Genomic DNA, 27,569 nt, shown 5'->3' with positions numbered 1-27,569 from the left:
AGCGCGGCCCCAGTCTCCGGTCAGTTTTGTTCACTGGACGCCATCCCTCCAGCCATTCGTGTGTCGCCTCCGGAGAGTCAAATAACCAGGTCTTCCCTTCAGCCACTACCCTCAGCTTCGCAGGAAAAAGCATGGAATACGGCAACTCCTGCGCCCGGAGCAGTTTTTTAACTTCGAAGAAGCTGCGACGTCTCCTAGAAACGGCTGCCGTGTAATCCGGGAAGAAGGAGACGGTTGAGTTTAGTATCCGGATAGGGGGGGAGATCCTTGCCGCTTGTAGAATTGCGTCTCGATCTCTAAAGTTAAAGAGACGCGCAAGAACTGGTCTCGGTGGCGCCCCCCGCTTCGACCTTCCGCCAGGCACTCTATGAGCGCGTTCAACCGAGAAGAAATGTGAAAGTCCCTTAGGCTGTAATCTAGTTTTTATCAGTTCTTCTACATATAGGTCCATTGCCTGGGTGCCCTCCGACCCCGGAATACCTATAATTCTGACATTGTTCCGTCTTGCGTGCCCCTCTTGGTCTTCCAGCCTGTCAATTAGCATTTTGTTGTCCTTTTCCAGGAGGGTCACTGACAGCTGAACCAGACGTGAACAGACGTGTCCTGAACCAAGGATTTTGCCACTATCTCCACATCCTTCACTCTATCTGCCATTTTGTGGAGGTCTGCCCGCAGCAGGGAGACGTCTGTGGATATCATCCCGACCGTTGTCTGGACATTTGCAAGCGCCTTCATGATGTCGTCCAGCGTGACCTTCTTTCCTCCGTTGCCTTCCTGCGTTTTGCCGTGAGTCGGCGTGGTGTTAGATCCTTTTTCATAAGCGAGCTTGTCCAACTTAGCCTGGACAGACTGATTTCTAGGCCCTCTGCCCGCCATTTTACCTTGGACTGTCTGGCGTACAGCTGGTGAAGACCGGGTGGATCAAACAGTTATACTGTTATTATATGCCCAAACTGTTCCACTCCCAGTGTCCTGGACCCCAAAGCTAGTAGCTGATGTAATGTGAAAGAATCCGCAGTGGTGTGAGTCGGTGGTCGGGGGAAGTGGGGGGGGGAGGCCCGGCAGGCGGTGGAGCAGGTGTCTCCCCTGCAACTGTGTACACGATGGGTCTCGTAGGCCGCCACACCCAGTATAGACTTCAGGTCAAACCCCCCGGGAGGCAGAGGAACCGCCGACGAACCAGCAGGATACGGCAGATTCACCCCTAAACCACGATGTTTCTATCTGGCCAGCCAGAGGCTCACTCGTAGTCAAAGGCCGGAGTGGAAGGCCCGCAGCGCAATGTTCTTCCAGACTCTACCTGGTCACTTGTGGATCTGGCGTGTTCTTAGGACTGTGTAATAGCGCTACCCAGGGCAGAAAAAGCGCATTCTCGGGGAGCCAACCGGCCGCCACAGGTCGAAGTGGGAGGCGTCAGGGAGGACAAGGCAGATCAGCAAGAGCACCGCACCTCGTCCAGGCCGCTGCTCCCGCCGTCCCCGAGCCCGTGTCAGATTCTGAAGCAGAAGCCGGTCACAACAAGAGTGCCAGAGGGAGGGGCTGTAGTACGCATCCGGTTCCTGGCTGGCGGGATTGGACACCACAGGGGGCAACAAAGGCAGCGGAATCGCCGTCCGAGTTTCACGAGCGTCGTTGTACCCTGCGCCTCCGCAAGCCCACCGGCGGCCGCTTCAGTCACTCTAGTCCCCGGTCTTCCAGGCCCTGCTAGGCCCTGCCAATTCAAGTGGCGAGAATCGCAGATGGCGGCATCGGATTAAGATCTGGATGCGACCGATGTGTGTCGGGAGAGTTCCGACGTCGGGGGAACTTCTCGATGGACTTCTATTTAACGGATTACCATGCGGATTTCAATTTGAGGGCTGGTACGGCCCCGGAGCTCCGGGTCTAGGCGGCCATTTTCCACGGCCGGTAGCCACGCCCCCCATCTATGTAATTTTGAACACTATTTGAAAACTATACTTACGAAGGATGCCAGCAATAAAGGCTTAGGTGCTACGCTGTCTCAGATCAAAGACAGTAGAGTAAGGATTGTCTAGAGAAACGATTGTCACATTCGCGTCTCGGGCCCTAACCTACCTGCTTGTGGGAAGAGAGGCTCTGGCATGTTTCTGGGCTGTTAAGTACTTACAATTTTGTTTGCGGAGCATACAATTCGACATCCACACCTACCACAAATCTCTTATCTATATGTTTTCAACCAAAAGGTTGTACAACAGTAATCCCCGGATTGCCAGATGGGCCTGGGTTTGAAAAGCTTCTTTAACAAACTCGAATATGTACCCGGTATTCAATATACGGCAGCCGACTTCTTATCATGAGCCCCATTGACATAATGGAAGAGTTTGAAACATCTGAGTATCCTGTTCTGGTAGTCAGTTCCCCTTCTATTACTAATGATGAATGGATGATAGTAAGCTCTGAGGATGGGGCACTGGTCAAACTCAAACCATATGCTCATCAGGGTGGTCCATGTAATAAAAGTAAGGTAGATGATGAAAAAGGTTATTGGGAGGTTCGGTACAAAAGCAATGAGAAGAACAGCTTTGTCCTCAGAATGATAAAATTATACCTCCCTAGAATTTGAGAAACAAAATTATTGACTTTACCCATGAAGGCCATCTGGGTAGGAGACTTACCAAATCCCAAGTTAGGGAGAGATACTGGTTCCCTAATATGGATTACATGGTTGAAGTGAAAGTTAAGGATAGCTTCATGTGTGCAAATAGCAATACATTTAAAATGGTCTACTTAGCTCCCATATCACCTGTTCCAGATAAACAATGGGGAAAAACTATCTCTAGACGTAATTGGTCCCATAGTGGAGTGGTAAAACGTTTTGCATTTATTTTAGTTGATTACCATTCTCATTGGGTGATCACCATACTGGTCAATCAAGTTACCACAGAGTCCCTTTTTACATTTTTAAAAGACACATTTTCAACAGAAGGTATACCAGCTACCTTAATTACTGATAATGGGGAACAACTGACCTCTCAGGCTATTGGAAAATTACTCTCCCATCTCAACATTGCTCATCTTGGAACTACTTTGTATTGTCCATGTCCCAAAGGCATGGTGGAGAGAGTTAATTGTATGGTCAAAGAATGCCTTCAATTGGCTAGCATTAATCACTTCAAGATGGAGAATGCTATTCAGGATATGTTATAGGCGTACCATACCACTTCCAATTTTGTCACTAATTGTATCTCCGTTCTCTGCATTGAAGTGCACAAAACCCAGCACCAAACTACTTCTCAGTTGGTTGGGAGGGGGTGACAGAATGGAGTACTAGTCTACTCAATAACAAGGTTGCCCTAATCCAGGCAAAATATAAGAGTTATTACGATATCAAACAAGGCACAAAACATAACCTTTGGCAAGCTGGGGACTTGGTGTGTGTTAAAAAGCAGGTGGATAGAGGTGGGAAGGATTCTAAATATGTTGAGCCTATGCGTATTGCGAACACCAAACTGAGTGTGGCCATAATGGACTATGGGCAATGATGGAGCATGGACTGACTGGTGAAACATAACGCTACAGCTGTACCCACCATGATTAGCACCTCTAGTCAAGTAGATAGTGGTGCCCACATAAGAACAACATCTAGAAGGCAAATCAGAGCACCTGTTTGGCAGAAGAAAGTTTTCCTCTTTTTTATTTTTTTTCAGTCATCTGGTACAAACCCATTCTCTTTGTCTACCTTTTCTAGTGGTATTTTGCTTTAGTACATAGTTTTGTTTTTGTTCTTCTTTCAAAGTTATGTTGTGGAGTTATATGGGGACTTTTGTTTTTATAAAAACCTTTGGAGGGATGATGTGTTGCAATATAGCTGTTTTATTATAGTATGTTCCTACACCCCTGTCTGTCCCTTTAGAACCTAGGAACATTTTGACAGTTGCCAGTGAGCTTGCCTTGGAATGCTGATAAGGCTCAACTGAGGCAAGATAGTTGAGGTGTTGTGGAGCAGAGAAGGCATTGAATAAAGGCAGTTCTACTGGAACCAGCATTCTGTCCAAAGTATGAGAATGGAGTCTGACAAGGGCCGTCCAACAGCCGTTTTCTGGGTCTATATGTGGGTGTTGTGTTCCCAAACTGTCTGTACGAGAGACCTAATGACTTTATCAGCGGAACGTTATCCAGTGTATAGTTTGAAATAAGAATGATGGACACTTTGATTGCCTACGAGTCAGAACATAATTGCTCAAGCTCAGCCTGGCTTTGAAAATAAGAAGGTCGCTCAGGAAGAGTAGAAAGCATTTAACGATTTTGAAGTACCATTTTTATACTTTAGAGATGGTATTTTATCAGAGATTTTCATGCACACTTTGACCTGTTTAAGTTACAGCCCAAATCTGCAGCGTAGACAGAAAACAGAAAGAAGAGCTAGAAAAGTTGTGTTTGGATTAGAGACAAAAGTTTAAGGACATTAGTGTAATGTGTTACCTTACATGCCCACTGTGCGCTTGGATGCCCAGCATTTTTTTCATTTCGTCTTTAACGTACATAACGGTTTAAGTCCTAGAAAAAATGACCGATCAAAGACGACAGATTAGAAACTGATTGCTCCTATGAAGGTCTCAGGGGCATTACATAGGGTCATTGCAATAGGGAAGGGTGGATTTAATTCAAATGTTTACAGTACATGGCGGTCTATTAGGATGGCGGTTGAAAAATCACTCCGACCACCATGGTAGCGGGAAAACACTGCCCGCCAGGACCGTGGCATAACTGCCGGTCCAATTAGGATGCCCCGCAGTCGAAATCCGACCGTGGCGGTCGGTTTCTGGCCTTTATCATTGCGGGGGTCGCTGCTGCCAGCAGCACTGCTACGATGTTAACAGGAGCATGTCCTGCATCTCCCTGCACTGCGTGGCAGGCACAGGGAAATGTAGGGGGGACCATGGCTACCCCCCCAGTAAACCCACACCCCCCACAACATTGGGGGCTCGCAACGGGCCCCCAGAACATGTATCCGCATGCCTTTCCATGGCGGTTCCACACCCGCGGAAAGGCTGGCTACCGCTGGCATCATAATTGTGCCAGGTGGTGTTTGGCCCTGATCCACAACAATTGTAGAGGTCTAGCTCCGCCCGCAAGGCAAGCGGGCGGACTGCACCTGGAAGGGAAAAGTGGTGGGCAGTAAATCACACCACCGCAACCGCGATGTTAATCGGACCGGTGGTGTTCAGGGTTTTGATTGTGGGCGGATGGCCGCCGCCGGTATGGCAGTTGCCACCGACGGACCGGTGGCGGCTAACCGCCCGCCATCCTAAAAGACCCCTAAGTACAACACCTGGTTAAATGACGTTTTAGCATCTAAAGAAATTGCTGCAGAAGGATTTTAAGATAAACTAGATATATTTGCCAAGTTATAATATGTAACACGGCTGAAAACTCTGTTTTCAACGCTAAATAGTTTATTTCAATTAACCCTTGGGATGAATGGCTTAATAGTCAGAGAGATGAGTTGACATCATTCTAGACAATAATTACGATCAGAATTTAGAAGTGAAAGCCAACTGCATTCTACAGGTCTTTGTTTTGTTGGGTATGCAGACAAACGCTGTTCGTCATCTCAGCAAAATATTTCAATGGCCAGTCCTCTTTTAAAATAGTGATTTACCAGTGAATTAACGAAGAAAATGGCAATAGCCGGGAGGGGGGGGAGGTGATGCATGGGGGTGAGGAGGGGGGAGGTGGTAAGGTTTCGCGTAGGAAGACATATTGTTTATTGTCAAAATGATTCATCATTTCTTACTGGGTTATCAACGTGGTCTCTGTTACACAGAATAACTAAGGTTAGTTTGACTGTCAAAATAACTGTTATCTGCCTCTTGTTTAGGGGATTGAGACTGCATTAATAGAGCTGCATATAGGATTTCCAGAATGTGTTTTGAGTTAGTATGTAACCAATGGATTCATTAAATTAAGCAAAGCAAGAAAGCAACAGGTTCTTTTGATCATGAGATCATTTCTTAACATACAGTACATGTTGTGAGAGGCTACAGTACGACTATATCTTGCGGTTACAGCTGCTACCATGTATTCTTACTCATTAGTTCTTTTGGATTCGTAATTTTGGGGATTTTAAGTGTAAACCTGGAAATAATATGGCACGTTTCATGTTTTTTATTTTTATTTTTAAGTACACATTGCAAAATAAATTCTTTTTTTTTTCGCTGAATCCCTGCTATTGGTGCATTGCTGGGAGATGTGTTCATAGAATTCCATAGTAAGCTTTGTGTGACTCCTCCGATTTCGTTTTCAGAGATACACTGGAGAAGGCCAGATTCCACCTTTAACATTGACTGGATCATTCAACGTCTTGGGCTAGTTGAATCTATGGTCAGCCAGGAGGTAGCAGTGGGGTGTGTGGTTCAGTTACAGCTAGTTCTGCAGCTACAGAGCGGATGTGAGAAGGAAAAGAAACTGAATTTCTGGTGTGAGGGGTATATGGATTTTCCACACACCTTCAAAGGCTGTGTGTTTAAAGTCTTCGATGGGGCTCTGTAATTTTATTACAAATGCATATTATGGACAGGGTTTGAGAGCCCAGCTCACCATTAGAATCCAGTATGTCGATATGGTTAGGAATTTCAATGTCACCTCTTAACAAAAGGTGGAAGAGTCTTACATGGCACTTTAAATCTTCATAATTGAAATGCCCTCTGCTCACAAATGGAAATGCATGGACACCCATCTTCCATAATGGTCTTTGTTACAAGGAGAAACGTTTAAGGTTGTATAATTTAGAGAACAAACAAGTTATTTGCAATTGATCCGTCTGTTGTCAAAACTATTCATGATAGGCAAATGTATCAGGCAGCATTTCCCCTTTTCATTAATGCTCTTACTCGATAGAGCTGCTCCCCATCCTGATTTCCATTTTGATCACATCCAAACAACATAACAACCACCTCCAATACCAAAATAATCTCCCTCTGTGCTGCTGATGATGTGCTGCTGGTCATTACCGACCCTGCCATGGTCCTGACCAAGATCATCCCCACTGCAGAAACGGTCTGCTACTCCTGGCCAGTATAGCAACTATTTGCACGTAGGTAGGTTACCCAGGAGTCTGTATCATTGCGGCCATTCATAAGGCCCCATGAAGGAAATATTACCTAGTCATACACATTGGGGATTTGTGAAAGAGGTTGTGGACTTCAAAGCTCCACTGGAGACACTAGACAAAAAGGTATTGTTAAGTAGAAAACGTTCTTTCTCTCTTAGGTAGGATAGAGGTTTTTACTAATATTGTAATCCTGTAGCTCTTCTATATATTCCAAAAGATCTCTTTTGTTATCCTGACCTACTGGATCAAGTCTTTTAATGGCGTACTCCTCGATGCACTATAGGAGCAAGGCCCCAATAGTGAAACTGATATCCAAATGTAACTTAAACACTCTAAATTAGAGCCAATCCCTTCTTGGCTTTACCAACTGACCTCCCTGTTCTCCATCCCTGTCCAGATCTAATGGGATCAAGCACACCTCCATCTAAAATTACTTGCTTATTTCATCAAATTCCATGTAAAGAGACACAGGGGACTAGTAGGCTCTTTACACACTGATTGGCATGAATCACTATCTTGTCTCAAACTCCCCAGAGTGTGCTTTATAACACAAATTGTCTGAGCACTCCAGAACAGCAAAATGTGAGTCTTTAGTCAGTCTTCTTGTAATTTATTCACACTTGTCTTAGATGTTTCAGCCAGCATGTGTTTCGTCTTTAGATCTAATTGCCACTGACTTCTTCACGGCTAGAAAAGGTATAATATAGTGACCAGTGGAGTCTTACGAGAGGAACTGTGAAGAGCAATTGCAAAGATCCAACTTGTACGTGCATAATGTAACTAGTTCCTTTAAATGAACATGCTACAAGTCAAGTAACCCAGATAATTACATCAAATTACCTCATTTGACACAACAGTTTGCTCTTCAAGTTAAAGGGAGTATAAAAAATACTGGAACTGCCAGTATGTGTAATAGTATTACAGAGTCCAATATAAGGTATACAACAAGATAGATAGCAGGGTCAGAGGAATACAGTTGTAAAAGGATAGGTGCTGGCTCTACATAACGGATGAATACTGGACCTCAGGCCAATATTGCAAACTCACACTATGAAGATGGATGCTATTTTACTTTATTTTTACGGATAGCAAATATAACTGGTTGTTATTTCTTCCATACGCTGAAGATATAACATTCAATGCTGTAAGCAAGTAAAATGGGTGAGTCATTTGTCCCCCGATTAAGCTATCCTTCTTGTAGTGCAGCTGACACTGGACTCAACACTAACTTTTGTACACATTCTGAGAGGTCAGAATCTATTTATACTCACTTTAACTTTAGGAGCTAACTGATTGTTCTGTAACATGATGTGATTTGATCTAGCTACCTGAAGTATAGCATATTTTTAAAGGACTCATTACACTATACATGTACAAGTTTTTTCTTTAAAAATTGCACCACACAGTTCCTCTTGTAATACTCACAAGGTTAGTGAGACTTTGGTGAAGTTTTATGATAAAATACTTAATACATAGAGAAACACTATATTACACTGGCTCTATGTTGGAACCACGTAAGCCATTACCACGCACGCTTTTATAACGCTACCATTACAAAACAAATGCCTTTACCATGCATGTCTTTACCGCACTTTCTTTTTAACACAAATATACCTTTACCATGCATGCCATTAAAACAAAAATGTAAGTATTACCCAGGTAAGCATAATGTGTATATATGTCATGTTTGCTTTCTTTTACAGGTCTTACCATGTACTGGTTTCATCAAGTACAAACATCTAATGTATTTATTTTTCACTTGAACCATGCATTTACTAGGACACTTGCCAGTAATAATAAGTAATTTACAGTTACATGTCATTGGTTGGCACTGATAACATGCTGAAGTCATGCCTTTCCTTCTTGCTCTTAGTATGTGTTCAAATGAAAAGTTAAATGTTTTCACTCAGAAATGAATTTAGTACCGTATGAAAAATTGTGGAACATAATCCCTTGCAGTTACTGCATCTTGTTTTCAAAAACCTGCTGAGACAAAGTTTTGTTATTTGGGTGATTTCTGTCTTCTAGGTCTATGGCATAGTAGCTGAGGGCACACTGTACTCAGGTTTGGGCGTGACGAAGCCCGGTGCCGGGTGAAACGTGTTGTTGAAAATAAATCTTTATGGATTAAACTGTGGAGTGCAAAATCTTCCTTGAAACAAACAAGTTCTTGGAGGTTTCTTAATATATTATGGGCCCTGCACCCATATGCACGCACCAGCCCTGCGAGTGTGGATGAGTTTGGTTTCTCTGCAGGGTTTCCCTTAAGCAATAAATACATAAATGGGATCACTGACAGAATATAGAATACAATAATATCGACTTACCAGAATATCGAGGTAAAAATAAAGAATGACAAAATATCGACTCCCTATCTACAAACAGTTAAGTGCAAAAATATTGGAAAAAAAATATCGATGTTAAAGTAATATAACATTAATTAAATAATAAATATAACTAAGTAAAACACTCAAAATTATTTAAAAAAGGTCAAAATTATTCAATAATAGATGTAATCTAAAAAACAAACATACACTTATTTGTATATATATATTAATTTAATAATATTAAAAAGTAATTATTTATAATTTTAAAATGTTAAAAACAGATTTAAAAATATAATTACATATATATATATATATGATAAATGTTAATGTTAAATGAACTTGTAACGCGCACGGCTGCCCCAGCCAAGGGGCGTCCCGGCGCTAGCTGCAAGATGTACAGGTAGAAGATGTTTGTGCTGTCATAGTGGGGCAATTATACGTCAACAGAAGAGGTAGGTTTTTATGGCTTTCCGGAAGGGTAATAGCTCCTCGATTCTTCGAATTTGAATAGGGAGTTCATTCCAGAGTCTTGCAGAGAGGTATCTAAATGACCGACCGACCATTCTTGTTAGTTTGAAGCGGGGCACTACTGCCAAGTTCTGTCCTTCTGAATGCAGCGTGCGTCGGGGGACGTACGATATAAGAAGTGGACATAGCATGGGGGGGGGAGGCAGTTTTAAGGATTTTAAAGGCAAGACAGCGGGTTTTATAGTGGATCTTTTTTCCACGGGAAGCCAATGGAGTTTCGTAAGAACAGTGGACACTGACTTATAGCGTGGGGGACCAGTTAGCGCTCTGGCAGCGGCGTTCTGAACACGCTGGAGTCTAGCTTTCTCTGCTACATTTGTCCCTAACAAGAGGGAGCTAGCGTAGTCCAGTCTTGACAGAATTGCCGACTGTACCACAATTTGGCGGGTTTGGTGGTCAAAAAACTTTAAAATCGGTCTAAGATTGCGTAAAATACCAAAGCAGGTAGCTGCCACCTTTTTGGTATGAGGTAAAGGTCAGGGCGGTGTCCACCCAAACTCCCAGGTTTCTTACCTGTCCTTTGCACTCAGGAGGTTGGCCGAGTGTTTCTGGCCACCAGTTGTTTCCCCGGTATATATATATATACCTATAACATAAATATAAAAATAAATTATATATAATAAGTTAAAACATTAAAAATATATTTTTTTAAAGTAATAGTTTACAGTACATTAAATATAACAATAGTGAAAACGTTGCATAACGTAGGGGATAAAATTACTATTCCCACTCCAGTGAGTGGTACAGTAGGGAAAGTGATGGATAGCAAGAAAGTAAAAATTACTATTCCCACTCCAACGAGTGCAACAGTAGGGAAAGTGTTGGATAGTGTAGGGGTTATAATTTCTACTCCAACTACAGAACGTGCAACAGTAGGGAAAGTGTTGGATAGCGTAGAGGTAAAAATTACTATCATCACTCCAGAGAGTGCAACAGTAGGGAAACCCTTGGATACCGTAAGGGTAAAAATTACTACTCCCGCTCCAAAGAATGCAACAGTAGGGAAAGCGTTGGTATAGCGTAGGGGTTAAAAATAACATACTTAAATTAAAACATTTTTGTAATTAAGTAATGAACTTTCATTAATTAACACTAAATTAATTAAAAATACCAATAAATAAAAATTAATAATAACTTTACTAACATTAAATTACTTTCCACCCTATTCCCCAATAAACACACAACCCACTCCACATAAAATTTCACATAATTAATATAATTATCAATTAATCAAGTAATATAAATTAATTAATAATTAACACATTAATCAATACCAATAAATAATACATATTAAAAATTACCAATTAATATAATTATCAATTAATTAATTACTAAAAAGTCATGCCCGATTAATAATTAACAATAAATTAATTATAAATACCAACAAATACAATTTAATAATTACTTAATTACAATTAAATTACTTCCCACCCTATTCCCCTATAAACCCACAACCCTCTCCTACAAAAAGTACACTTTTAACATATTGACAAAGTAATTATTAATATGTAATATCAAATGAATAACTATTTAATATTTGTTTATACAATAAACATAATCACCAATACATTATTATTTATTATTAATCAAATTATAATTAATAAATAATAATTATTTCATAAGTAATTAACACAAATAACTATATAAATTATTAAATACAATATTATTAATTCAATAATTTATGAATTCAATAATGTAAATTAAATTACATCCCACCCTATTCCCCTATAAACCCGCTACGGAATAAAATTACACAAAGATTAATTAACATATAATTAATTAATTTAAATAAAATCTTAATCAAAATATTATAATTACATTACTTCCCACCCTATTCCCCTATAAACCCACAACCCGCTATGGAACTAAAATACGCAAAAATAATTTCACATACAATTCATTACTTTTAAAAAACGTCCTGCATTACAAAAGTACTATACTTTTAACACATATATTAACACTTAAAACACTAAAAAAAAACGATATTTTTAACAACTATATTATGAGTTTCGATATTACTAACTTCGATATTATTAAAAACGATATTTCTTACCTGCATTTCGATATTCTGCACCATTATATTTTTGTAAGTCAATATTTTGGCAATTCTATATTTAAAATGTGATATTTTGGCAACTTGACATTTAGAACATTGAAGAAAACAGTGAATACGCTACAAGAAGACTCACTAAAGACTAAAGACTTTCCCCATATGCTGTTGTAAAGATCAAAGAGCCTATTTGATATTTTGGACTTTGTTCCAGTTGAGGTCTCTTGAGCACCAACCTGCTGAACTATTATTGGCTACTAAAATATTGTAATGTCAGATCGAACCCAGTCACCTTGTATCCTTTTGAGCCTTTTACTAACACCACTGGCGGTAAAGGTAACTTTTGTATCCCAATAATAATACATTCACTTTTTCAACTAAAATCTAAATAAGCCTCACTTTAATGCGTATGGTCAAAATGTTTACAGAAACAAACACTCAATTTGGATCAGCTTGTGGTAAAAATACTCATGTGCTGCTACCGCTCATAGGGCATTTGCAGAGAGAGTTATGGAAACATGTGTTTGTGAATTGGCACGGAACATACTATACCCCTACTCATTTGTAGTACACACTGCACACAGGTCCTGTGCCTCCAGGTCACTGCTCTTTCCACCACTGGTTGATAACAGAAACAATCATGCTACCGCAAGGCTAATTATAAAGTCGGCAAAATGTATATCTGCTGACTGCACTCCTGTTTATTTCTTGTGTTTAACTGAAAGTACAAATACAATGAATAAGTGCATAAAGTGAGCTAGAGGTGTAGTGAGGGAGCGGGGCTAGGGGCGGGGCTAAAGGCAAGACATGATACTTCATGACTTCTATATTAGTTGCAGCACACACCAAAGCACATGAGAAATGTGTTTATATAAACAAAGCAAGTTAACTCATTACACAAAATTAACGAGAAAGGCTTTAATATGTTAACATGTCCTTTAGTGTTTGCTGCAGAAGTGAAGAAGTTAAGAACTGAAAACGTTTCAGCTACATACCTCGGTTTGTCCTACGACAAGGACGTTTTGCCATACCAACTTATCAGCAGGCGAATAAATGCGTATCAGCATTTTCACAGAAAGAATTCACATTAAATTATTTTTTTTTCCAAAATGGTTAAAGCTGCACCTGACCTTTGAGCTGCACTTGCTTTACTCTGTTAGTACACTACAATCCAAGTGGTCTATAGAAAAGGGTCACAGTTGTTCTTCTACAATAAATGTAAAACCACGGAGAATTAACTACTGCAAAAAACAAGCTCTGTTGTAGGTCCTTACAAGAGACTATCATAATTACCTTGGCATAGTAAATTCTCAATTACATTTATCTGATAGCCTCATGTGAAACACGCATGCTCACACACACGCATACAAACAGGGGCATGTGCATACACACTTTTTGTAAAACTGTGATGTTTTAAGGAAAATGATGGTGGAAAAATATGCTAACTATATCTGTTGTTGAAATGTATATGAGGCTAGAGTACCATCAAGTGAAGGCTGTGTTTTCGGTAATATACAGTGCAGAGGAATGGTTTCTGTCTGCTTACATGAAACTTATAAGAATAGAAAACAAGATTTGAAAAGTATTTTTGGTCCTTCAGTAGGGAGCACCATCCAATGTGGTTTGTCACAAATTGTATCTCTCTCCACGGCTGCTAACGCGCTACAAACTAAATTTTCTAATGATAATAAAACGTTTATTGCCTCATCAGGTTCTCCATGAAAAGTTGTGACTTGTTGTATCATGCTCTTTTTGACCACTCCCTCGGAAACCTTTGTCATCTGACACTTGCACAGGATAGTGTGACTGTGATTGACAGCACAGGGGCTGAACGGACCCTGCTCTGTCAAACACAGCGTGATGTTAAGCACCTGGCAATTATTCAAATGAACCCTGCTGAATAGCTCAGCTGGGGCTCAGATGGGGGATACCGAAGTGGCGCCTTGGCTGCCAGGGAAACCTTCCACTCCAGCTCATCAGCACTCACAGCTAATAAGCCTACCTTTTCATGAATACTGGTACTCTCCTCAGCAGAAGAGAAGTGCCGGTACTCAGAGTGATAAATCTAAGAAGTGCCGGTACTCAGTACCGGTGAGTACCGGCCCATTTAAAGCACTGGATACAGCCCTGCCAAATACCAGACATCACATTAGACTAACGCATTTCAGTGTGGTGATTCGCATCACCGCACTGTAATGCGAAGTCCCGCATATAAGCGCCTCCTCAGCTGTGCCTGTCGAGTGCTGCAGCACAGAGAGGCTGGTTAACTATTGTAATAATCGTTTGCTGGAGTCGAGTTATGGCAGGCAACGCACGGTGCGCACCACTGGATTCTAATCGCTAATAAATATTCATGCCCCCACCACCACTGCCCTGACAACGATGCTACATGACCAAGAGAAACGTTACCTGTATTCTTCCCGCTGTATGTGGCCAAGGGCAGTATTATAAATGGAGTAACAATATGTTTTGTTTTGTGCAGCCCACACCTTAAACTGATGTATTTCAAGGTGCTCTCATTTGACGAAGGAAATGAAAACAGTGTGAACAAAGTAAATGCAAGTAAATGAGGTCTAGTGGAAGCTGAGATTGATGCAGTATTTCCTGGTTTTACGTTGTGTGTTTCAGATAGTCTCACCTGTTTTATAGGTTATGCTATATTGTAGAGATTTGTAGAGGAACTATCGCCCGGGATGGTATCCTGGCGAAGAGGAGGTGTGAGTTTGATTAAAGTTTAATGCTCTACATTTATTTCTAAGAAGTGCTAAAACAGTGCACTGTGTTTACTACCTCTAGGCTATGCATGTTTTATAAGGCTTGGTGGCTGCAGTGTTTGGGGAGGGTGATGTATTAATGCAGAAGCTAAAATAAAAACCAGAGCACCCATCCATGGTCAGTGTATAGAGACCTTTTGCTCTATGTAGACTTTTAGCTTTATTCATTGTCATCCATTCTTGAATAAATTCATCCACCCACTCGTCTCCATCTAACTATTCATTCATTCATTGAGCCATGGAGCCTGCCTCCAATTCCACTCATCTGTTCAGTGACTGGACAAGATACTATAATAAAAAATGTGTTGTAAAAGGCACCATATATATATATATATATATATATTTTTAAAATATCTTGGGGGGGGGGGGGGGAGGACCCACACCTCTCCCCACAAACCCTGCCGGCGGAATGGTCTGGCGCACACAGGGAACCAAATGGTCGGCCGTTGGGCACCAAGCCGAGCAGGCAGCACCCCGGCCTGCCACACAGGTAATCGAGACGGGCCGAGGGGAATAATAGAAGCTGAGGAGAGAGGAAATGCAGGGAAGGGTATCCACAAGGCCAAGAGTCAACAAACGCCCACCCGGAGAAGACCAGGAGATGAGCACACCTTGTCAGACATCCCACTTGGAACAGGACCCAAACAACAGAGCCAGCTCAAGCGCGGCGTGCTTTCTCGGCCACCCGGAGGAGAAGCGAGACACAAAGGAAGCCCTCAGCCACCCGGGAGAGGAGAGCACACCCTGCCAGAGCCCACCAGCCAACCCACCAGAGGTGCCTACCAAGGAGACGGCAGGGCCCAAAATAGACAGCCCGCTACAGCAGGGCAGAAAGCAGAAAATGAAGGGGGCGCAGGGCAGAACTCCCAAGAGCCCGCAAGCACTAGGAGCCCGCTAGAGCAGAGCTGTGAACCCCAAGGGATAGTGCGAGGGCCAGAAGGCGGGGGAATCAGAGAGTGAGCCCGCTGGAGCAGGGCCTCCCCCTCAGGCACCGGGACCTGCTGGAGCAGGACCACAGCCCAACTTACCTGAACAGACGCTCTGGAGAATCTGCAACGTAGAACTAAAAAAACAGGCTGATGGGTTGGGCCGGCCCGCTTCTTATAGAGGTCAGGGGTGTAATGGGTCGGTCATATTGGGAAGGGATGGGAGGCATGGGAGGCTGACTTTTTGCTTTGGAGGGTTCCAATGTGGAGCTGAAGCTCACTTTGTTGGTCATGTGGCGAGGAAGACTAAAGAGGAGGTAATACAAAATGTGTTGTAAAAGGCACCATATATTTTTTTTTCAAAAATATTTTTGGGGGGGGGGGAGGGGAAGGACCCACACCTCTCCCCACAAACCCTGCCTGCGAATGGTCTGGCTCCCTTGCTCCCTACATGCAGTATGGGAGCTGGTCTCATCCTGTAGGTTTCGCCTGCATGGCTACTAAACAAGACAGTCACGAGTGCTTTTATCTAGCAGACACTAGGGTCATGATTTCAATTGTGCTGCAGGTGTAGTGGCACTGGGGCCAAAAGTTGCCATAACGTTTCTAAAGACCAAATATTGCCATTTTTAACTACTAAATAAGCAGTCACAAGTGCAGTTACTTTTCAGGCACTAGAGTCATGATTCCATTAGTGCAGCAGGTGCAGTGACACCACGGCCCAAAGCTCTAAGAACCCCTCAAAACACCTAATATTGCAATATTTTACTATTAAACAGGCAGTCACACGTGCAGTTACCTTATAAGCAATAGGTTCATGATGTGAGTGGTGCAGCAAGTGCAGTGGCACAGGACCCAAAAGTTGTGAGAACTCCTCGAAACACATAATATTGCTATTACATCAATTAATTCTATTATTACCCTCTTTCGGTTCATTTTTCAAAATGTTGCTATTACTTACCCTCAATATACCACTAGTAACTATAACCGTCGGCACAACAACAATCAGCAACTCACTGCGAAAGGGCACCTGCGCCTGAGCTTTATTTCTATAATTTGCTCTTCGTTACCTCCCCAAATACCGTCGATATTCGCATTGTGTCAACGAACTAAACCACGATTTGAATTATGAACTTTAGTCTTTCGACCGATTGTCCCGCCCACTACTTGCACTCTTATAAACAGCAGCTGCACAATCGGAACAATGGAAGCGCGCGGTCCCCGCTCGCTCACCTCGGTAACACAGAACACCCGCCGCATCCTCTGCTTCATATTCCTTGGAGAGGGGGCTCTCGGCGTCACCGATCGCCAACACCGCGCGTTGCTCTGCACTGAGGCAGCGCGTGCTGCTAGCAGGAAACGAAAATAAAACGAGGAAGTGTTTTCGAAGAGGCAGTAAACCAAACAAGTTTATGAATGGATAACTGTTGGTGTAAGGAGAGCCGCCTATTTGAATCACGTAATAGTAAATCCCCGTGCCTTATGCAACTTCAATGTTTTCTTCATAATGGAATTTATTACTATTCTTTAAGCCGTCACCTTCCTACAGAAACAGTGTCAAGAGGAAAGGAAAATGAGTGGCACCTAAAAGGGTCGTCCCCTCAAACGCCCTGTCATGACGTGCAGGGATGACGTGCGCCACATTTGGTAACGGTGAAGGTCGGGCGAGATTACATCTGGTAGTAGGTCTTGTTAAATTGTCATTGCCTTTAGTTGTTAGCCAGTTGCGCCTTAAGTGGCTGGAATCTTAAGGCGCTCACATTTTGTGGGGTGGGGCCATCATTTTTGTTGGCAACGCTGACCAGGGCTTCCCACTGTATTTTATATGCGTACTGAAAACAATACATTTGTCTTTTGTAAAATGTGTAAACTACATGCACACAATGCACAGACACAAATATTCAGGCCTGTAGGCACACAGCCCCCCTACAGTCATAAATTCACATGTCAACAGGCACCCAATATGCGGGCACCTATGAATACAAACAGAGAAGGCGCACAGCCATTTAGAGATACGAATATAGGCACCTAGCCACACACGGCAAGAGATTTAGTGATGTCCAGACAGACAAGGCAAATAGACATGCAACCACTGATGAATTTAAGCAAATAAGTAGTCCCTCATGCACAGACTAAGTCGCACATAACCCTGTGCAGTCAGTGGTGATGCACAAGGGGGAGCACAGGGCGAACACCGTCAAAGTAGTAAAGGTTGTTGTACTCCACATTGAGTAATGCGCTTCAGGGAGCACTGTTTGATGTACCTGAGAGACAACCTATGTGATTTGCCTCAGAGGGTCACTGCCTGATGTGCCACAGATGACCACTATGAATTGTGCATCGGGGAAACCCCTTTGTGATGTGTATCAGGGTGTGCTGAGCGATGTGCAGTTCACGGGCTCGGCTATGTGCAGTTGGAGCCACATTGTGATGTGCCTTTAAGGCACAGAGTTATGCTCAGTCGAGGCAGGAGGTGACGTGCTGCAGGGGACACTTGAAGATGTACAATAAGAAGCTCAAGTGGATGGCCAGTAGGTAGCCAAAGGGTAGTATTGACAAGCATTGGTAAATGCAATAGGTTTCACCTATGTGATGAATATTTTTTGTTGCTGTAAGTTTTAGCTTGGCGAGCAGTTTTGCACTATAATTTAAAGAAACTTCGTAAAAGTGTTATGGCTTGTTTATTGAAAAAGGCAATATACTGTGCAGTAACAGTAAGGAGTAATATAAAGTGCTTCTCTACGAATCTCAGTTATGCTGCATAATCTTACATTTTGATCTCAGACATGCTTTCGGCAGCCACAAGTGTGACGTTTGTCTTTAGCGGACATTATTAGTGGCCTGTTCTGACGAGTTTTGGCCCAGCTTTGCCATGTATAAAACAGCAAATAAAATTGAAGCCTCTCCCCTAGCACCGGGTGTCGTGTCCCTGTGCAATGCAACTGGTGCTTATGCAAAGCACTCCAATACCTTTGTCTTGTCTGTGCTATATAAAATTGCAAACAATTTCAACAAGCAGCCACTGTAAGTAAGAATAAAGCAGAATAATAATGCGGTGCATTGCAACCACAAATTAGACACAAATACACGGCTCACAAGCTGCCGCTATCCCGAAAAGAAGAAAACAACATGTGGCACCACAAGCACCGTAAAAGTAAGTAATCACAGTGGAACTTCCCCACCATGAGCAAGGATGGTTGGTTCTCACTTTCTCAGGTCAAAGTCTGATTAAGTCAGGACACGGCATTAGTGATCAATAGGAGAACTGCCCGGGAAGAATCCACTCTGCTCCGTCACATGAAGAATTCCTCACTGGGTTCCGCTTCTCCACGCATGAAGCAAAATTGACATGGCCGGGGAAATCGGGTCACGCGGGGATACACTAATCATCACCCACCATCTTGGTGTAGAGTAAAAAGCCTAAACGTGTTTTAAAAGCAATCTGTGAAGCGTTCTAACACAAAGCCAGTGTAATTAAACATACGTATGTAAATGTGATAAAGCATACCACATTAATCACAAGAGGACCGCCAATGATCTAGATGCCAGAGTTGCATCCTCCATTGTGTGGGGAAACGGGTGGCACAGAGGCTTTCTGAAAGAAAAAAAAACAGAGCCATGCTTGAAATGCGCGCAGCCACGTGGAGATTATATAAACAAGCAGGCAAAACATAAAAATAAGCAAGAGCTGTGCAGGGTAAAAATAAAAAAAGTTCCTGAAAAGCTGATGAAAACAGTACTCGGGATACAGGACATTAATAAGATATACACATGAAAGAAAGGAAATAGTATGCTACAGCCATTTGAAACAGATGAAATTAACTGGCAAGCACACAATCCATTGAAAAGTATGGGCAGGATGTAAGCCTGTAGTGAATAAAAGATAGTCCAGTTCCGAATAGTTTCCATGAAGGTTTATTCAAGATCAGATGTTGCAGCGTAGAGCCCCACCAAGAGCAGCCTTCCTGCTGCTCAGCCCATCCACCAACTGACTAACACACCCACCAACATTCTCTCACTAGTCACACTGGCTAAGCAGCAGGTATAACACATCTCCTTTCTTTGTAATAATTACAGAAAGACTCTAAATGGAAAAATATTAACTCTGATGCAAGTAGAGGATGGTATAGAAATAATAGCATGCAATAGAGTGACAACAGAACCATTGCCACACTTAAGCAAAATAACCATGATCTGAAAAGTCAGTATTAGGATAATACATGGAAAGTATCCAGAAGAGAGAGCAAAGGAGGGAGGGGTCTTTTACCTCAACAGAGGCTGGACAATAACTTCTTCCCCTGGGCCCTGGATGAAGAAAAATTGGTGAGGGCACCACCAAACTCTCGCAGCTGGTCCGCTGTGTCCCTGTTTGGGTTAAGACTCGCTCTGATCCGCCTTGTTGGACAGTTCTTTGCAAAGGGAAGAAATTGGAACACTAATTAGATCAAAAGGAATAGAGGGGCAGATACTCTGTGCAAATTGGTACCAGGAAGTGTGCATAATTGTGAAATTGTGAACTCGCCCCCTTGGTTGTGGTGCTATTGAGCTTTGCAGTGTAATTTCATTTTTGCAATCTAAGGGAAATTCTAGCCCACTATTTTATTGATTTTGGTAGCCTATTTACCCTATCCTACCTTATATTCTTAATAATTGGTCTGATTGAATGATGGGTAAACGCAAGACAACGCCAGTTGTAAAACCCACAGGTTCCATAGTGTGGAAATGTGTAATATTTTGTAATAGCATAAGCAACATCTATTTTGGCTGTGGCTTCCATTTTGTTTCCTTCGTCCTCTGCTGTTCGCCTATTCACTCTGCTTGTGTCATCAAATTTAGTGGACCTCTTTTGACATGGCTCAGCCATGTACGTGCTAGGTGGTTTGTAGCTGCTTCTGCACCTGGTCTTAGAGGCTATCTAGTGATCGTTTACTGCTGCCATAAGCATTCCTGCTCCCCCTCCCTATTTGCTGACCAAGTGGTCATCCATCTGCCCTTGTTTGCCGATAGCTATTCCTGTGTTTAAACTTGCTCTTTCCAATTCTGTCCATATGCTTACATTGCAACAAAACTGTATATAAGGACGATGGTTTGTGAGTTCAGGGTACCTCCTCCCACAATACTTGAGAGTGCTATGTGGACTTGGTCCCGCTCCTGAGTGATTAATAAACTTGTTGTTTTACTTCAGCTCCAGTGCCGAGCTCTCTTTTGTTGGTCTTTGGACCCGTGACGAGAGGGTGACCCCGCACAAGTGTGCTAACTTTTGGGTACATTTCTACAGTTGGCGCCCGACACGTGGGGCCCCATTGGAGACGCAGCCGTCTCGGGGGAGGATCGAAATATTATTGAATTTGCACACAAGGCCGACTTGACTTTTCCTGTTTTCCCGATTTGACCCTCCGGGTGGTGGCTGGTCTCGACTGGGGCTTTCTTTGCCGTACTTTGCAGTGACCATTAGGTCGACCAGAGATTGGCAGGTGGGAATTGGAGACTTTTGCTTGGTAAGGTCGCTGAAGCGGCACTCTTGATTTGCTTGGTTTGTATTTTTGGTTTGGTATTCATTCTTTGCAAAGACTGAAGGCAGGTAATGTGGAGATTTTTCTCCTTTTGAAATATTTGTTTAGAGTAGTAATGTTTTACATATACTTGTGAAAACATGCCTGTTCTCAGCACAATCCGTAAGTGGTGTTGCTGCTCTGTGGTACCAAGAATGCTTTAGAACAAAGTCAGCCGGCTCCTCCATAAGGGATGCCAAATAGAGAGATGTATATTAAACATGGTACTTGTCCCATAATTTATGGTTCATTGTGGAACAAATACACAAAGAAAGAGTCCGATTTACAATGACCAGTGAATGGGAAATTCGATGTTAAGAAAGTTCAGTATGTAGAACAGTGTTTATTTAAAAGAGAGTAGACAGGATATGTTTGATTGTATACATATGTGGGATACAGAAGTGCGAGAAGGAGCAAAGAGAGCGGAAGCTATAGCAGAGAAAGAGCAGCGGAAGACGATATATCAAAAAGGGGTGGAATTAAAAGACAAAGGAACGTAGGAAAGAATAGAAAAGGAAGATAGAGAACGTCGATTAGGGTTAAATGGCCACTATCCAATTAGGCGCCCTATCTATCCACTACGAAATACGCCTCAGGATGATTGCATCCTATTAGAACGACACCCACCCCGTATAAATTTACCGGTCCAAGTGCCCCTGAGGATGAGGCTTCTAATGAGGAGCTCTCTTCCTCAGAGGATAAAGATAAAGACATGCAACTTGGGTGACAGACTCACTATACTTTGACTGAAGCAGAAAAAGATACATTTAAAAGAAAGCACTGCTAAAGAGGAAGCTCTTCGGACTACTACAGGGACAATCCTCATAAATATGGATCAACCTTGGAAAAATATAGACCAGTTATATTTCGTAGAAAAGTTCTGTTGGGAGGTAGTATATGGTTGGCGGCATATTTTTGACAAAACAGAACCAGCTGATCTAAACACTGATTATAATCGGTTGGTAGATGGGACTTACCTTTTTTCAGATATAACTGATACGATTAGGCGAATAGTTAAATTACTAAATGAAACATTACGTTTACGAAAGGAACACAAATTAGCTAGAAAGAGTTAAGTCGTAGAAGTAGTTCAGTCCCAGGCGGAGAAAACAGATGTTCCGATGAAAGAAGGCAATTCTGGCAGTAATAAAGTTACTATGAAACCAATGCGTGAAGCTGCACCCCTGTATGTTCCCCCGAAGGGTGCAGGAATAATGATGATAAAACTTCGGATGATGCAAAGGGATATTTTATATATAATTGGATTATACTCCTTGGAGCAGAGCAGATGTTATGGCTCTTAAGGCTGCTTTGCCCGAGCCTCAGAAAAATCCCACCGCCTTCTATGAGGAGGTAGAAGGAGCCATCAGCTCCTGCACTGTGACCTTGCCAGATATTGATATGTTCTTTGGGCTTATTTTGCCCCCCGATATGTGGAAAACAATACGTAAAATAGATGACAATGTGGCATTTGGTGATATCTGGGAACATTTAGAAGAAATAGATGCAGACAGGGAGCCTGCGCAGAAACCTCAGAAGGAGATATTAGATCTTCCTAAAGCTATTGTGACTAAGTTAAAGACTCTCATATGTAGGAGAGTAGGGTCTGCTTCCTATGGTCACCCCCACTTTTTGCTGTGATTTTCTGGCTTTTCGACTTTAGTGTGGCTGTGGGCCTGCTAATCAGACCCACAGCCCAGCTGTTCTCTCTCTAAATTGATACCATGTACTTTAGGTACATACCTGATTGGGTATTGGGTCACCTTTGTGAGCCCCTGTATAGTGTACCATAGGTACCCAGGGCATAGGTACATCCAAGGCCTACCAGGGGCTGCAGCATGTATTATGTTATGTTATGTTATTTATTACTTATTAAGCGCGCGTACGCCCAAGAGCTTCTTGGCGCTGAGGAGAGAATCAAAACATAACAAAGCATAAAAGAAAATCGCTATTTCAAATAGGCCTGTGTAAAAAGGAAAGTTTTAAGTGCCTTTCTAAAGGCGAGAAGATCCCTGCTATGTCGCAGAGTCAAAGGAAGGGAGTTCCACAAGGAAGCGGCTAAAAAATGAAAACTGCTACCTCCCTGTCGTTTCTTTTTAAAACGGGGGACCACAAGTAGGTCTTTGTGAGCTGATCTCAAACTTCGTGAGGGACTATATCTCCCTATCAGTTGTCTGATAAACATTGGGCCCTTGCCCTCCAAGGCCTTGAAAACAATGCAGCCTACCTTGAATGTGGCTCTCTGTGCCACGGGCAACCAGTGCAAGTTCTCAAGTCCAGATCGAATTGATTCCCATTTAGGTACCTTGCAGAATAGTCTGGCAGCTTGATTCTGCAGGTATTGCAATCTTCTGAGTTGACCAATGGGTGCGCCCAGATAGAGGCCATTTGAGAAATCAATATGAGAGAGAACTAAGGCACTGACTACCTGAATTAAAGCCAAGTCAGTGAGGAGGTGTGCTATCTTCCTAATCTTCCTCAGTTGGAAAAAGCCAGAGGAAACCACCGTTCCAATATGAGATTTCAGGGTAAGGTCCTCATTGAGAGTCACTCCCAGGCATTTTACTGTTTGGGATTTTTTTGGAGGGGAACCCATGTCAGGCGGCCAGAAGCGTGGGCTCCAACTGATCTCGCTCTTCCCAGGCAAGATCAGTTCGGTTTTCCCGGGGTTTAATTTGAGATGATTTAGAGACATCCACCTTTGAATATGAGACATGGTTGCCTGAAAATCCTCGGGCGCATTTAATGAGTTTAATACAAAAACCAACTGCAGGTCGTCTGCATAGTTATATACAGTAACCTTGTGCTCTCTTAGGGAGAACAGAAGAGGCCGCATACATAAATTAAATAATAAAGGGGATAGGGAAGATCCTTGAGGAACCCCACACAGGGAACTGTTTTTTGGGGCTGTGAAAGATCCCAGCCGAACAGACTGGGTACGTTCTGATATAAAGGACTTGAGCCAGGCCAAGGCTGAGTCTCTGAGACCGGCCTGTTCGACACGGTTGACTAGAATGGTATAGTCAACCGTGTCGAATGCAGCAGACAGATCCAGAAGCACCAAGGCCTGGTGCAAGTCCTTGTCGGCATTAGACCTTAGAGTATTCTGAACGGCCAGTATGACTGCCTCGGTGGAATGGCCAGGCCGAAAGCCTGCCTGGTTAGGTTGTAAGTAACCAGAGTCTTCCACAAAATTTGAAAGGCTGTTGGTGACATGAGCCTCCAATATCTTAGATAAGTAGGGCAGAAGTGATATTGGCCGATAGTTAGAAAGGTCTAAAGAGTCAATACCTGATTTCTTTTTTAAGGGAATCAGTAAGGCCTGTGTGAAGCTGTTAGGGACTATCCCCGACGTAAGGGAACTGTTAAGCAAAGGGATCATGCTATCTGGGATTGCCCGACCGATTTCTCTCATTATTTGGGGGGGGCAAACATCCTCAGGAGATCCAGATTTAACTCTAATGAGTAAATCTAAAAAAGTTTTGTCATCAATTAAAGAAAAGGAATGCAATGTTGAAGGATTAAAAAAAGATATCATCCATAGGGGCACAAACTGGAAGTTTGGATAAGTTGTCCCTAATCAATAATATCTTATCACTAAAAAAGTCATTAAGCGAGTTGCAGAGTATTTGTGAGGGGACTACCGGAGGAGAGGTTCTATCATCATTACACAGCTCAGTCACAATCCTGAAGATTTCTTTCGACTTATTAGTCGCATTTAAAATTTTTGTAGAAAAATAATCAGTCTTGTGAGTATGCAGTGTTTTTTGATAGGCTTTCCTAATTGAGCAATATGCAATCCTTGCTTGGGGGCAGTAATTAATTCGCCAAATTCTCTCCTGCTGCCTCACTTCTAGTTTTAATTTCTTTAACTCTGGCGTGAACCATTTGTGTGCGTCCACGCCATGTGAGTTGCAGAAGCGAGTAAGAGGAGCGTAAATGTTGATGGCCGACGTTAGCCATTCTTTAAGCCTGCAGTCGGCTGTCTCCACATCAGAACTCTGTACAGGCAAAGTAGTCTTTAAGAAATTTAAAAAAGCTGACATGTCCATAGAGGACCATTTTCGAATCGAGTTAGTAGCTTGCAGCTTAAATTGGGGGGTTTTATCAACACAAAAGGAGAAACTAATACTGAAATGGTCAGACCAACTACAGGGTTTAATATCAATGGAGTGTACAGGTAGATTCAGAGACCAGATTTGGTCAAGACTATGGCCCTTCTGGTGAGTTTTAGTATCAATATATTGTATTAAGTTGATGTCATTCAGAAGGTCCTTCATCTCAGCTGCTTGTGGGTCTAATGCTGTATTATCAAACCAGAGGTTCAGGTCCCCTATCAGAAGTAGTTTGGAATTGTTTGTGGCAAGCCTAGCCAGTTGCTCTGCAAGGGTGGAAGGAAAAGTGGTCATAGTTTGAGGTGGGCGATATAATAGGACCACAGCGAGTGTCCCATTAGCAGTGTCTATGCCCATAAGTGTATTATGCCACCCCTGGCTGGCCATCCAAACTGACACCACAGGCTGATCACTCAGCTTGGGTAAGGTGGTGTAATCACCCCTTACTTAGATATAGTATATCTATATCTACCTTATATATAGACACATATGCACCTATAAGTCACTCCTATGGTAGGCCTCGACAATCATGGAGGCAGAGTGCTTGGTTTTATGTGAGAGGGTGCTCTAGCATGAGCTGAGCCCTTCTGCAGCTTTCGGAACCATGTCCTTATAGCTGTTCTATGATACAGCCATACCATATACTCTTAAGTACATTATAATCCTCGCGGTTAATGCTAACTTTGGTTTAACTTCATCAAAACATGTCGTGTAAGGTGTCAAACACTTTGGAATACTACCCCCCCCCCCCGCCAGTTCTGGCAGTGGGGGTAGCATTCCACCCTTCTAGAGGGAGAAGACATGTAGTTACTGCTTTAACCAGTTAAAGTTAAACAGAGCCTCAGCATCACAAAATAAATGCTGCTGCCACAGACACGAGTCTGACCTCCTGCAACTGGACGAAACTCCGGCAAGGGAGGCCTGGACAATAGGTTTCCTGTCGAGGTAGATGCTAGCACCTCCCCAGACAGCCTGTAGTGTATTGGGGCAGGGTGGGTCGAATGGAAAGATGCTTTTCCAGACACTGCCTGGGGCACACAAGGTGCTCCATGCATAGCCCGGTTCAAACCAGTTGCTGGGGCACTCCAGCCCCACTCTGGCGCGAAACTGGACAACGAGAAAGGGGTGTAATCACCCCCTTCTAAGGGTCCACCCATAGGAGGGACCTAGCAGGTAATCCAGCCCCTAAGATTAGTATAAAGATAGGAGCTGTGTTTAGAGACATTAGATTATCCTGGACTGAAACTCTGAAACGGAACTCTTGGACCTTCGACGTTCTAAATCGACTATAAGACTGAAGACATCTCCCTTGTGGTCAAGGAGTGACCACCCTGTGCAAACAGGCACCACCAGTAACTTGCCGGTTTGCTTTGTCGACGCTCCTGCCGGAACCCGAAGACTCAGCGACTCAGGAACTGGACTTCCAGACTTCTCCGACTCCGATCCACATCCACAGCAAAGCTGAGGCCCGTGGCGGACATGAGAGACGTGGGACCGGACACCCTGGACTACCTGCACTTTGCTAACAGTGCAACGACTGAGGCACCCTCTAAGTTGTGCATTGGGGTTTGAGAAGCCCCAGACCCGAGTGCCATCTGCCCCGAAGCTCAGCCCTCCACACTCCACGAGTGCTGCATGGGGCCTGCTCTTGCATTTCAGCTTGACGCGTCTTCCCGGTTGCTAGCCCGTTGGCTAGTTAGCCCTCCGAAGACTTCCTTTTAAAACGACACCACTTTCCTGGTTGCTCCAGGCTTGCTCCAGCTTCCCTGCGAAGGAGTAGCTCCCCAGAACATGCTAGTCTGAACTAAAGCCCATCTTCCTGTCCAAGGCTTGTTGGGTCCAATCCGGATACCGACACCGCAGTCAACTAGATCCTTCGTGGGACAGCTCGAATCCAGCTCCTGGTCGTCGTCGACGCCTCCTGGTCCTCGTAGCTGCAGAGACAAGCTTCACCTTCTTCACCTGAAACACTCGACATCACCCGGTTCCTTCCTGGTTCCTTCCTAGTCACTGGCTAGTGACCCAGACTCTGTACCCTCTGCTTTCAGGTTCTTCTCATCTTCGATCCACCCTTGGATCCATCCGGACACTTTTCTCCTGGTCGCCTGCAGCACTTCTTTGCAGCTCTCCATAGGAAACAGCGACTAAACCCGACACGAAAAGACACCTATGCACCCGGCTTCCCTGGGTGAGGTAACTCAAGTACTCCGGTGCTCCCGTGG

The 27,569-nt window shown here is 43.3% G+C and overlaps 1 protein-coding gene across 16 annotated transcripts in view; it reads right to left on the bottom strand.

Annotated features, from left to right (window-relative positions):
• LOC144826666 (mucosa-associated lymphoid tissue lymphoma translocation protein 1-like) overlaps nt 1–27,569 on the bottom strand; it is a 1,784,778-nt gene that overhangs the window by 1,437,958 nt on the left and 319,251 nt on the right. For 2 of the 16 annotated variants that reach the window (XM_078685258.1, XM_078685256.1), the window contains exon 1: nt 16,642–16,778. The exons of 10 other annotated variants lie outside the window; for them this stretch is intronic. The gene's annotated coding sequence lies outside the window, so the exon portion shown is untranslated. Of the gene's footprint in view, nt 1–4,448; nt 4,519–16,641; nt 16,779–16,913; nt 17,048–19,188; nt 19,276–19,947; nt 20,090–27,569 lie in introns of those variants that run through there. 4 more of the 16 variants (XM_078685253.1, XM_078685257.1, XM_078685252.1 and 1 more) reach the window with 4 other exon arrangements.

The sequence above is a fragment of the Lissotriton helveticus genome, chromosome 3_2 (assembly GCF_964261635.1).
Source record: "Lissotriton helveticus chromosome 3_2, aLisHel1.1, whole genome shotgun sequence".
NCBI classification, from domain to species: Eukaryota; Metazoa; Chordata; class Amphibia; order Caudata; family Salamandridae; genus Lissotriton; species Lissotriton helveticus.
Note: the sequence above shows the minus strand (reverse complement) of the source record. Positions and strands in the feature narration are given on the sequence as shown.